Source organism: Octopus bimaculoides, chromosome 6 (genome assembly GCF_046866305.1).
Source record: "Octopus bimaculoides isolate indiv1 chromosome 6, ASM4686630v1, whole genome shotgun sequence".
Classification (NCBI taxonomy): domain Eukaryota; kingdom Metazoa; phylum Mollusca; class Cephalopoda; order Octopoda; family Octopodidae; genus Octopus; species Octopus bimaculoides.
In genome coordinates, this window is record NC_142933.1 from 55,294,272 (window position 1) to 55,305,979 (window position 11,708).

Sequence of the window (11,708 nt, forward strand, 5' to 3'; positions counted from 1 at the left end):
TTTTTTTAGACAATAGACAGCTACACTCAATCACCAACACCTTGAACTCTTTACCAAACCATATTTAGAGAAGACTTCAATGAAAAACTTCAGACATGTTTTTGACCCCCAGGCAGAAGATAAACTGTTTTTACTTCAGACTTTTATAAATTTTTACTAATATTTGATAAGATGAGATTCATCATCGAAACTGGTAATATTCTATATTTTCTTTATATAATTTTAAAATCATTTTATTAAATTATTTCTAAATTGAAATGTCTTAGATTTACTTCTGTGCCATTTTCACCTCCATCTTTTATATATATATATATATATATATATATATATATATATATATATATATATATATATATATATATATAAGGTTTAGATTTAGATTCAAGATTGAATATGGTACTTATGTTTAGGCACCAGAATATAGTATGGTATGGTATTATACAAAAACCATTCCAAAAAACTAGGTGATCAAAATAAGCAACACGGATTTCAAAGATGATTGCAGTACGCACGTTTCATGCTACTCCATTTATTTAAGTAATGCGAGCATTACATTAAATGCAATATGTAGAGCAATCTTCAGCTGCAGGGAAATGCAGAAGATCACAGTAGAATAGACATATTATAATTGTGGCAACATTTCAAATCCAAGTGGGAGGAAGAATACATAAAAATTCATCTTGACATAGCCAAGTCTATCAAGCTAGTAATTGGTTCTAGGCAAAAATTCTTAACTGTCTCTGATTTTATTGTCTCTTATCTGGTAGTAATAGTATGGGGGACAATCACTTCTAAGGAAAGGGAAGGTGTAAGCATTATGCATGGACAAGGCTATAAAAGATATGGTTAAAAAGGATTCTCTGGTCAGAGTGGCAAACACTCTTATAGGTTGGGGTATTTTACTACTATCAAAATGTTGAGGAATTAAACCCTAGGTATATAGGTCAAACAGGGCTTTTCCTTTAGTCTAAATAGAGCATCAGTATTGTTTTACAGATATCAATATTAGGTTAACCAATATTTTAACAGTAAGAGGTATGCTAATATAATAAAAAGCATGAAGTAATGTCAGTATTGAATTCAGAGGCTATAGATAAGGTGTAAAGTCTAAGGATATTAAGTATATTGGGTTCATGAAAATAATTTTGAATTATTTAAAAAAATTATTTAAAAAAATTTTAGCTGATATATATAATAATACTATTTAGAAGACACATAAAATTTAAGCTTTATTTTTATAATGTGAAGAAAAAATTAGTATAGGATTTATATTAGTTTATGGGTTTACTAAGGTTTAAGGGACAGAAAAAGAAAAAGGATATTAGGAATTAACAAGGATATCCAATACAGGAACCTGATGATTGATTAAAAGTTTCATTAGTCATGAATTTGTTTTAAGATTAACATAGGCTAATTAAAAAATATTAATTGAATAAGGATTAGATTTATTTTGGGCATAAAGATTAGATTTATTTAAGTAAAAAAAATACAAAATAAACAAGGCACTATTGTTGTAAGCCCTGGAATAATGTAATAACAACAATAATAATGATTCTTTTAAAGTCAAGCATTAAATAACGTAAAAACTTATGAAAATTTTCTATTCTTATAAGCTATATAGGGTTAAGATACATATTGAGAAACTAACAGCAATAGCAGAAGTGGTGTGAAAGAATATCTTCTATGGAGTAGATTTTAAATCTTATTTATCACAAGTAGATTAAATGTAAAGGTGAGAGATCAGGAATATAAGTTATAAAGGTTCAATTTCCAATTTAAAATATGTGCTAATTAATAGCCCTAGATGATCATGGTGGAAGTTAAATTACTATAATTTGATAATTTTAACTACTTTATAAAAACTTTTTTTTTTTAAATTTAAAAGTGCGAGTAGAGCAGTGTACACACGATACCCTGAGGTCTAATCTATTATTGATTAGATTAGGATTATCTCTAAGTTTAAAAATTTCATATATTTCCATAGAACATAATTCACATCCATACCTATTATTTCTATAAGGTTGAGCTCTTCTTATAATTTCCCATTTAAGCTAAAATTAATACCATTATCTTCATTATCTTTTAACTCCCAAATTTTACTTGCCAATGTCGTACTATTTGCCTTGTGTCTAAGTCTAAAAGAGGACCTATGGTTATATATTCTCTGTTTCACATTAATACTACATCCTATGTAAATATAATTCTCGGTTATTGTACTAATAATGCATCTGTACACTACGTTACGGGTGCAACAAATTCCTAATAAAGGACAATGGGACTTATTTCTGCAGTTGCACATGGTGGTGCTATCAACCCCACCTATATTATTTCTAATATCTCTATTATTATTATTACAATTATTTACACTAATATTATTTGTCGATTCCTCAATTCTACTATTAGGTATATATGGATCATTTCCATCATTACTTAACTCGTTTCTTGATGTGCTATCAGTTAGAATTATTCTAGGTCCCTGATTCCTATTATTTTCATTGGAGTCGAGCTCATCATCAACTTCTGTTAGAACCAGAACATCCTTACTGCTGCATTCTATTTGCTGGTTAAAATTATGGTTAGCAGGACTAAGCATATTGTTATTATCCTCATAATTTCTATTGTCGTTGTTATTTTCACTGGTAGTATCATTATTGGTATTTGCTAGATTATTATTTGTGTTCATATAACCATATCCACTATTTTTAACTTCATTTATTCTAGCTGACCTGATGTTCTTTTTGTTTAACCTAGCTATGATTGAACCTACATTAGGAAGGGTAGAGTAAGAAACTCTGACTGTATGACAAGAGAAAATTCTACTATATCTGTGGGAAGAAGGGAAATTTTTTTGTAAAATATTCATAAATTTTTTGTAAATATTTGTGGATATTGCACAGTTGAAGGGGATATTTAACCAGATAGAGTTTTTATTTTTTCTCTTAAATTTATTGTGTGGGTGAGTATGGGGTATACTTTGATTACTATTACTTCTCAGAGCAATATTATTATTATGATTGGTAGTTCTTTTAGATGCAGGATACTTTTTATTTATATCATTGGTTTCACCATTACTGTCTACTAACATTGGTTTATTATTAGTGTTAGCATGTAGTTTACTATTGAAAAGTACTTTATTACTTTTCTTATTAGCTAAATTTTTAGGCATAAAGGGTTGCTTTTTATTTGGTCCATTATTACTACTACTTAAGTTATTAGGTTTGTTATAACATCTATGATTATTATTATTATTATTATTATTATTATTATCATTATTATTGTTGTTATTATTATTATTATCATTACTATCATTATTATTATCTGCATCAAGGACTAAGGAAAGAAATTTTTTGGGCATATCTAGCTTTAGACAAAGCCACATTATAGTAGTTTGAATTAGAATTAAATATATCAATGTTGGAAGATAATTTAGTAATTCTCTCGGTAATACCTTTAACTATAGAATTTAATACATTTGGTGGATGATTGGAAAATCTACTTACATATCTAGTAACTTCATTTTCTTTTCTATATGGGTGGTATAATCTAGCTTCTATGTTAAGAGTGGTATCTAAAAAATTTACAATCGTATTGCCATATTCGAATGTAATATTTAAGTTAAAACTTCTAAAAAATTTCCTAATTTTCTTTCTTATTCTATCAATGAAAGATTTATTATTACTAGGGATGATGAATAAAGCATCATCCCTATACAGACCGCCTTTTAGCTCCGGGATTTCTTTGTTTAAGCAATATAAAAGGTAAGCTCCTACTAGATTCGTAACCTCAGCCGAATCGCTCGACCCCATTGGAATATCAAAATTATCTGAGGTATTGGCTCTAGTCCAGAGCTTGCTATAAAATTCAATAATAGTTCTTCTAGCTAACAAAATAATGTCTATCTTATCCTTAGTAATGAGGGAGCGATTCATAGCAAAAATGAGAGCCTTATTTAGGAGAATAGGGGATATGCTAGAATAATAGTTATTTATATCAAACTGAATAAAAGAAAAGTTACCGGTGTTGTCAATAGATTTAAACCAGTTTAGTGCTTCTTCGGTATTATTCCATAACTTTAAGGATAAAATAGGAATTATAAGAGGTAAAATATTGTCTAGTATAAGTTTACTAAGTCTGCCAATGTCAGACCTAGATGGGCAAATTAGTCTCACAGTCGGGTTATCCTGGAAGTTCTTCTTGTGGTCTTTCAAGTTAATCCTAGGCTCAGCTGGAACCAGTGGTTCAGTTCTAGCAATTAAGTCATAGTCCTGCATAATTTTCTTAATTTTTAAATTAATTTCCGATAGATTTCTTTTAGAGGTTATTTTGTATTTGGAGTTAAGTTCCTTCATGATCAGTTTTTTGTAAGTAGTATAATCCAGTCTGTACAAATTTCCAGTTTTGTCAGCAGGGACTATATATATATATATAATCATTATTATTAAAACTTTTCTACATAATATACTGGGCTTTTGTAACAAAGTAGATCACAAATAATATTGACAAGTCAACAAGAGAGCTGTTATGCAATTACATGGTTTGCTATCAAATCTTCCTATATTTACACTTTAGTTAGTTCTTGTTCAGAGTTACTGCCCTTCTAGATGGGTTGGTGGAACACTTACTCATGTTTCAATTCTGTTGTAGTTTGTACAGCTGAGTGCTCTTCCTACCACTAGGTACATTATAGAGGGTATTGGGTGCATTTTATTTTGGCACAAGCACTAAAGAGGTTATCATATACTCAGCAAGATTAAAAGGTTTTTTTCTCAATCTATTCATTGAATAGATTGTTACCAAGAGTTGGGGTAATAAGAGAGAGAGAAGCAAAGTTAGAAGATATTGGATAATGTTCTAGATACTCCTAAAAATACATAGGATGACTATAACTGGAATACCTTTGGTCATAAATCTGTGCAATTAGAGCTGACTTGGGCTAAACAGCAACAAGAACAAACAATATTGAAAATAAACGGTAAGCCTGTGGAACTGATCCCTCTCTATCATCTGTAGCTGGATATTGTAACTATGAAGAAAGTGTGTACTGAGACAGCAACCACAACAATAAAACTTGTGTTGCAAGTTTGCTTAGCTGGAACTTTACCTCTATTTTACAGTAGAATATATCGTGATAATAGAAATAATGGATGTTGGTTGGAATTTGCAAGTTTTCAGGTGTTTGAGCAACTGATATATCCCACCTTCTAGGGTTGATAAAAATAAGTTCCAGTCATACTAATTTAATTCAATCGACTAATTACTTTGATAGTAATAAGTGATTTTGTACTCATTTAAGAAAGTATGTAAAAGACATAAATTTGGTAGTGTTCTTGGCAATTATAGTGTTGTTGGCAGCTGAAGTACTTTGTGGCTCTGAAAAGAAGGAACAGTCTTCGAGATGTGGTCTAAGCTGTGTTAAAGATGTGTGGTGAGTCAATGGATGCTGTAAAATCCCTACTTAGTTTCCTTCATTGCAATCTTTTGGGGTTGGACTTCACCTTTCATCCTTCTAGAACTGATTCAATCAACTCTGTTACCATATGTTTTTAAATTGATTTTGAGCCAAAGGAACAAATCAGATATATAGTGTTCACAGTATTGATTTCTATCTCGTATTTATTTACAGCTTGGTCAGTGAAAGCTAAACATTTGATTATGAAAACTCCAGAGATAAAACTTGGTTATGGTCTATTGATTCTTCAACTAGTAATTTGACACCTGACAGAGCTTTGATGCTCATCATTGGTTAGCTTGTCTAAAATAATATACCTTATTAATTATGCATTGAAGATGGTATGATTCCATTTCTCAGTGAAGTGGAAATTAGTTTCATATAGAGAATGTTACTTTAGAACTGGAAAGTGTCAACTAATCTGAGCCACTGGTAGTTGAAATTTATTTTTAAGGTTGGATGTTTAATATATCACAGACCTCTATGGTTTGCTAAGTCCATTTAATTAGCTTTGGCTTCCTTGGCATTAAGTAAATGACAGAAAAATCTTCTTTGGGAAGTATATTAAAGGCAACCTTGGAAATGAACTGTAAACTCTGTACTGCAGGCAAATGAGACACTTGTTGACCTCACTGTACTATCACTACTGGATGTAGCAAAGTGTTTATGTCCTACAGTACTTGTTCTTGATTGAGCTACTAGGATGTACAGTCAACACAAATTAGGAAGAGAGTTCTTACTCTCTGATTGTAAGACATCTGAGCATAGTTCTCACAGCACATTGTCTCAGCAATAAAAATCAAATTGACAGCTGGATTTGATCCCATTGTAAATGTATTATAAAAGCATTAAAAATTTTTACTAGAATTTGTTTTGGCAGGGGGAAAAAAATACAATGTTTCCCAAGATTTTCCAGCAACTGATAATCCAGTCCTTCTTTTCAACTGGTCGTAATTATGTCAGAACTCTTAAATTTTCCATGATTATTGTTAATATTTTTTAAGCTACCATACCTTTATGATATACTTTTGTTTATTCACTAATATAGGTAGAATGCTCTGCCTATACTTAACTGCAAATGTTTAAAACTAAATCAAGCACCATGTACTAACCCCCTAAGAAGTGCAAGTTAAAAGACAACTTATCATCACTGTGGAGAATACAGTGTTACAGTATGAAAGAGGAAAAGGTTTCAAGGGATGGTCAACTCTGGTACCTGTAGCTAGGAACTTAGTGGATAGCATTAGATTTTGAAACATTTGTACCTTCATATACTTGAATGGTTGGAAGGTTTAGTAGTGAAAAAGTTATTAATAACATAGAAGCAGCCTTTTAGGAATCGATACAGAATTACATGCAACCTCTTAATTTGGTATGTGTCTGAAACCAAGGATGTCAAAATATTGTACTTGTTCAACAAACATGGGAGACAACTCCTGTTTGTCTTATGATCGCATTAGCAAAACAGATTTTACCATGTTTGCTAAAGTAGTGATAAAGTAATCACTAAGTAAATGTACAAGATTGTACATAGATTGGTGAAGAGAATTAATGACTCAGAGACGCCATCTGTATCTTCTGTGTTTATTTGAATAATAGCAGTGTTGTTTACTGGTTCACAACATTTATGATGCTGAGTGTCAAGGGAGCTAATTTATAAATTGGGTTTGAAAACCACAATGAACTTTTTCTGAAAGCATCAGCTTATTGGCTTTCTCACTGATCTTGATATCTTTCACTGTTGTACACACATACGTACATGACTGGCTGAGGCAAGTTTTTTCTGAATGGTTTTCATATATTTTGAAATGTCTTCAGATAACCTATGATGAGATTGTTGACTAAAAAGGAAGTAATGTGAAACTGGGAGTACTGGCATTTTGAGCTGTTCAGTTAAAATGTCTTCATTCTGTCATTTATTACTTCTTGTTGAATCAACAGATATATATACCTTTTACTTTTTATAATCTTAGGCACTTTTAAAAGTTTGATGAAACAAATCAGCCCTAATACTTATATTTTTAAGTTTGGTATTTATTCTGTAGCTCTCTTTTGTTGAATTTAAGGGATATAAACAAACCAGTGCTGGTTAACAGGCTCTGTTTGTGTGTGACAAGCACAAAAGCACACAAAAAGGACCTCCATACAGTTTCTGTTTGGCAAATTCACTCACCAAGGATTATTGTAGAAAAAAAAGTAACATTCCATGAGTTCCTCCAATTTCAGGCTTTGTGCCTATAGTAGAAAGCTGCCAGGAATGTAAATATTAATTACTAGTAAGAACACAATATTTTGTTTCTATCCAATTTACATATTAAACACATTCCTGGCAGCTTTCTACTATAGGCACAAGGCCTGAAATTTCAGGGAAGGGACTGCTCAATTACATTGACCCAAGTTGTTTCACTGGTACTTAATTTATCGACCCTGAAAGGATGAAAGGCAAAGTTGACCTCGGTGGAATTTGAACTCAGAACATAGCGACAGATGAAATACCGCTAAGCATTTCGCCCGGTGTGCTAACGATTCTCCCAGCTTGCCGCCTTTCCAATAATGTTATACTGCTAAACTTAGTGAGTATTTAAGCAATGTGTTTGTGGATAGTTGATGGGTTGGATGTGGTGCTGATGAAAGAGTAATAATATGCATATACACTCATTACCTATTTTTTCTATCTTTGATTTTACTGTTTACATAGATGTATTACTATATGAAACATTGTAACATATAGTGGTAGCTCTGAATTCTATAGTTTATTACTTAAATATGCATGTATATATATATATATATATATATATATATATATATATATATATATATATATATATATATATACACATACATACATACACGTATACATGTACACATAAGTTACAGCTGAGGAAAATGAATACTTTTACATTGGTGCGTCTGTACTAATTTTCGAAAAGAGACTGGTTAATCATTTCAGTTCATTTACAGATAAAAGTAAAAGATTCCAAACAAGTCTAAGTAAATTAATCTGGTGTATTAAAGACAGAAACAATGACTATACTATCAATTGTGAATTAATTAGTACTGCAAAACCATACAGACCAGGAACTAATAAATGTGACTTATGTATAGAAGAATTTTACCATCTAAGAGTAACATAATAAATTCTAGACAGGAAAGAAGCTTTGAGATGCTTGCATATGAGGAAATTTACCTTTGCTTAATGTAAGTGAGTCATAAACATTTGAAAAACAGAATGGTTTGAAATAATTGGCTACAAGTGAATTATTCAACCAAACCTTGAATTGAAGACAGTTCGCGTCTAAATTAATGAACAACTCCACATCATACAATGCAGAGTAGATGAGCAAAAAACTCTAAACAGTTAAATCAAAGGATATTAAAGTGAAGACCCTGAAGAAACTGCACTGGTATTATAGTAGGGTGCAATTGCAATGGTTACTAATCAATGCAGTTAAAACGTATAGGTCAAGTAATGTAGCTCAGTCCCCGGTGGTGCCCCAGCATGACCGCAGCTTTGAAGCTGAAACATTTAAAAATAATACATGTATGTACAAACACACACACACACATATATATATATATATATATGTACATGCATGTGTGTGTGTGTATATATATATATATGTATATACACACATGTGTAAGTATATATATATATATACATACACACATGTATGTACATATATATGCACATGTATGTCATCATCATCATCATCGTTTAACGTCCGTTTTCAATGCTGGACAGTTCGACTGGGGTCTGGGAAGCCAGGAGGCTGCACGAGGCTCCAGTCTGATCTGCCAGTGTTTCTACAGCTGGATGCCCTTCCTAACGCCAACCACTCTGAGAGTGTAGTGGGTGCTTTTTACGTGCCACCGGTACAGGGGCCAGAGGAGGCTAGCAACGACCACAATCAGTTGGTGCTTTTTATGTGCCACCGGCACAAGGATCACAACTGCAATTTCTATTTGATTTTGAACTTGATGTACTTGACTCAATAAGTCTCCTCAAGCACAGCATGTTGTCCTATGTATACATATATGTTGTTGTCTGTTTTTTATTGGTTTCATTGGTGTATAGGTTCCGACCTGGACGGGATACTGGTCCATTGCAGGTGAACTGCTAGATACAGGAAGAAAGAGTGAGAGAAAGTTGTGGTGAAAAAGTCAGCAGAAGTTCACCATTACCTTCTGCCAGGGCCACATGGAGCTTAGGTGTTTTGTTCATAAATACACACATCACTTGATCTGATATTTGAACCTGTGATCCTTCGACTGCGGGTCTGCTGCTCTAAATAAAGTTTACCCACTAAAAAAAGTTTTCTTGCATAGAATTAGGGACAAGAGCAAACAAAATGAAACAATACAAGTAAAATAACACAGAGTGTGATGTCAGACAGTGGACGAGGACAAACAGTGAAACAAAATATGGCCTTGGGACCAAGAAGACGAGAATAGTAGGTAATGCTTAGAAAATGTTTTGAATAATAGAGAATGGAAAGACAGAATTTGCAACTGGTCAGCAAAGTGCTAGTCTAAGAAAGGCAGAAAAAGAGGAACTGGTCGCTGGTCACATGACAGTAGCAGGGAGAGTGAGCAACAGAAAAAAAAGGGGAAGGAGAAAGGATAGGAATACAAGAGAGAGAAAGGCTAAGAATATAAAAGGAAGAAAAGCTAAGAATATAAGAGGAAGAAAAGCTAAGAATACAAGAGGAAGAAAGGCTAGGAGTACAAGAGGGAGAGAGAGAAGGAGTAAGTAGAAAGGCTAGTAGAGAAGTGACAAGGTGAGAGAAAGATGAAGGCAAGAGAGAGAGAAAAAGTGTCACATGGGTATATAAAAAACTTACTCGGTAATATAAATTCGGTGTATTGCGTTCCATTACTTGATAAACGTGTAGTGGCACGAAATTATGGCCGCCATTAAGGAAGTACAATCTACGCAAGCGCAAGGGACTTGCTTCCCGGAAGCCCGTCGAGTGCACATGTGTAGTAAAACCAGTACTTAAAGCGCTTCTTTCGTTTTCTAACCCTCTTTAGCGCGATGCCTTCGATGTAACAACAACTTGCTCCTCTCAGATGCCTCAACGAAGCTTTTAACCTTCCAATGCTGATTACTAGTTAACCAGCGGCTGCCAAGCTGAATAACACAGGATTTGTAAAACCAAGCATCACCAAAAATAAAACTTATTTTTATTATGTTGTTAATTGTTCTACTGTTTCTTAATATATAATTTTGTTGAAAGGTGATAGAGAGAGACTAATGTCTCTATTGCAACTATCAACCTTTTACAAATGAAAAAATGTATAAACAAACGACATGACATATGCTGAATGTAAAATCAAAAACATATAATTCTATAATTCTTCATCAATTACCGACGAATACGTATATACATATGTACATATATATACACATGTATGTACGTGTGTGTGTATGTATATATATATATATATATTAACAGAACCAAAAGTAAAAAAATGTGGTCGACCTAACTGTGGGACTTGCCCCCACCTTTTGGAGGGTTCTGAGTTCCACTTTAAACAAGGTGAAATGTTTAAGATTAAATCAAATTTCACCTGTGCCTCGGAAAATCTAATCTATGCCATTACATGCTTAGGGTGCAGTAATTACTATATTGGCCAAACAGGAATCTCACTCCGTAGAAGAACTACTCTCCACAAAGAACAAATCCGCCACCCACATTACAGACAGATACAGGTCAGTGGACACATAGAAAGGTGTGCGAGGAATCTTAATCCTAATTTCCTAATTTTTCCCTTCTATCAATGTTCACAGAACATGTCTACACAACAAAGAATGAATAAAGAGGCATTTTTCATTAATAAATATCTTCCTCAACTAAATATAAACACATAACATCATAGAGAACACCACTAATCTTCCATTTAATATCACTAACCCCCATACATCCCATACACCATTCACACTACAAATCCAGATTACCCTAATTGCACCAAATCCAGAACTACTTACCTCCCTTTCACATAATCTTTTTACTAAGGGACTAATAGACTTGACACCGTTCAGAATTCGGTGTATACTCAAAGCAATGAATAGTATTACTACGAAACCGGTATGCTTGTAAATCTCTTTAACAACTCACAATAATGACATTTTTTACCTTTATTCCTACCTCAGTTCATCTAATTGTATATATATATCGTTACTTTTCATAAAAAGCCTTACTTTCTTTTTGATTTTCAATGTGCATTTTCTCTTATTTTTCTGCTTACTTTCCCCTTA

The 11,708-nt window shown here is 32.6% G+C and overlaps 1 non-coding gene across 1 annotated transcript in view; it reads left to right on the forward strand.

Annotated features, from left to right (window-relative positions):
- LOC106867597 (uncharacterized) overlaps positions 1–10,648 on the forward strand; it is a 21,944-nt gene extending 11,296 nt beyond the window's left edge. Inside the window, exon 4 of the transcript XR_008264433.2 lies at positions 10,481–10,648. This is a non-coding gene — a transcript (uncharacterized LOC106867597). The remainder of the gene's footprint in view (positions 1–10,480) is intronic.
- The last annotated feature ends 1,060 nt before the right edge of the window (positions 10,649–11,708 follow it).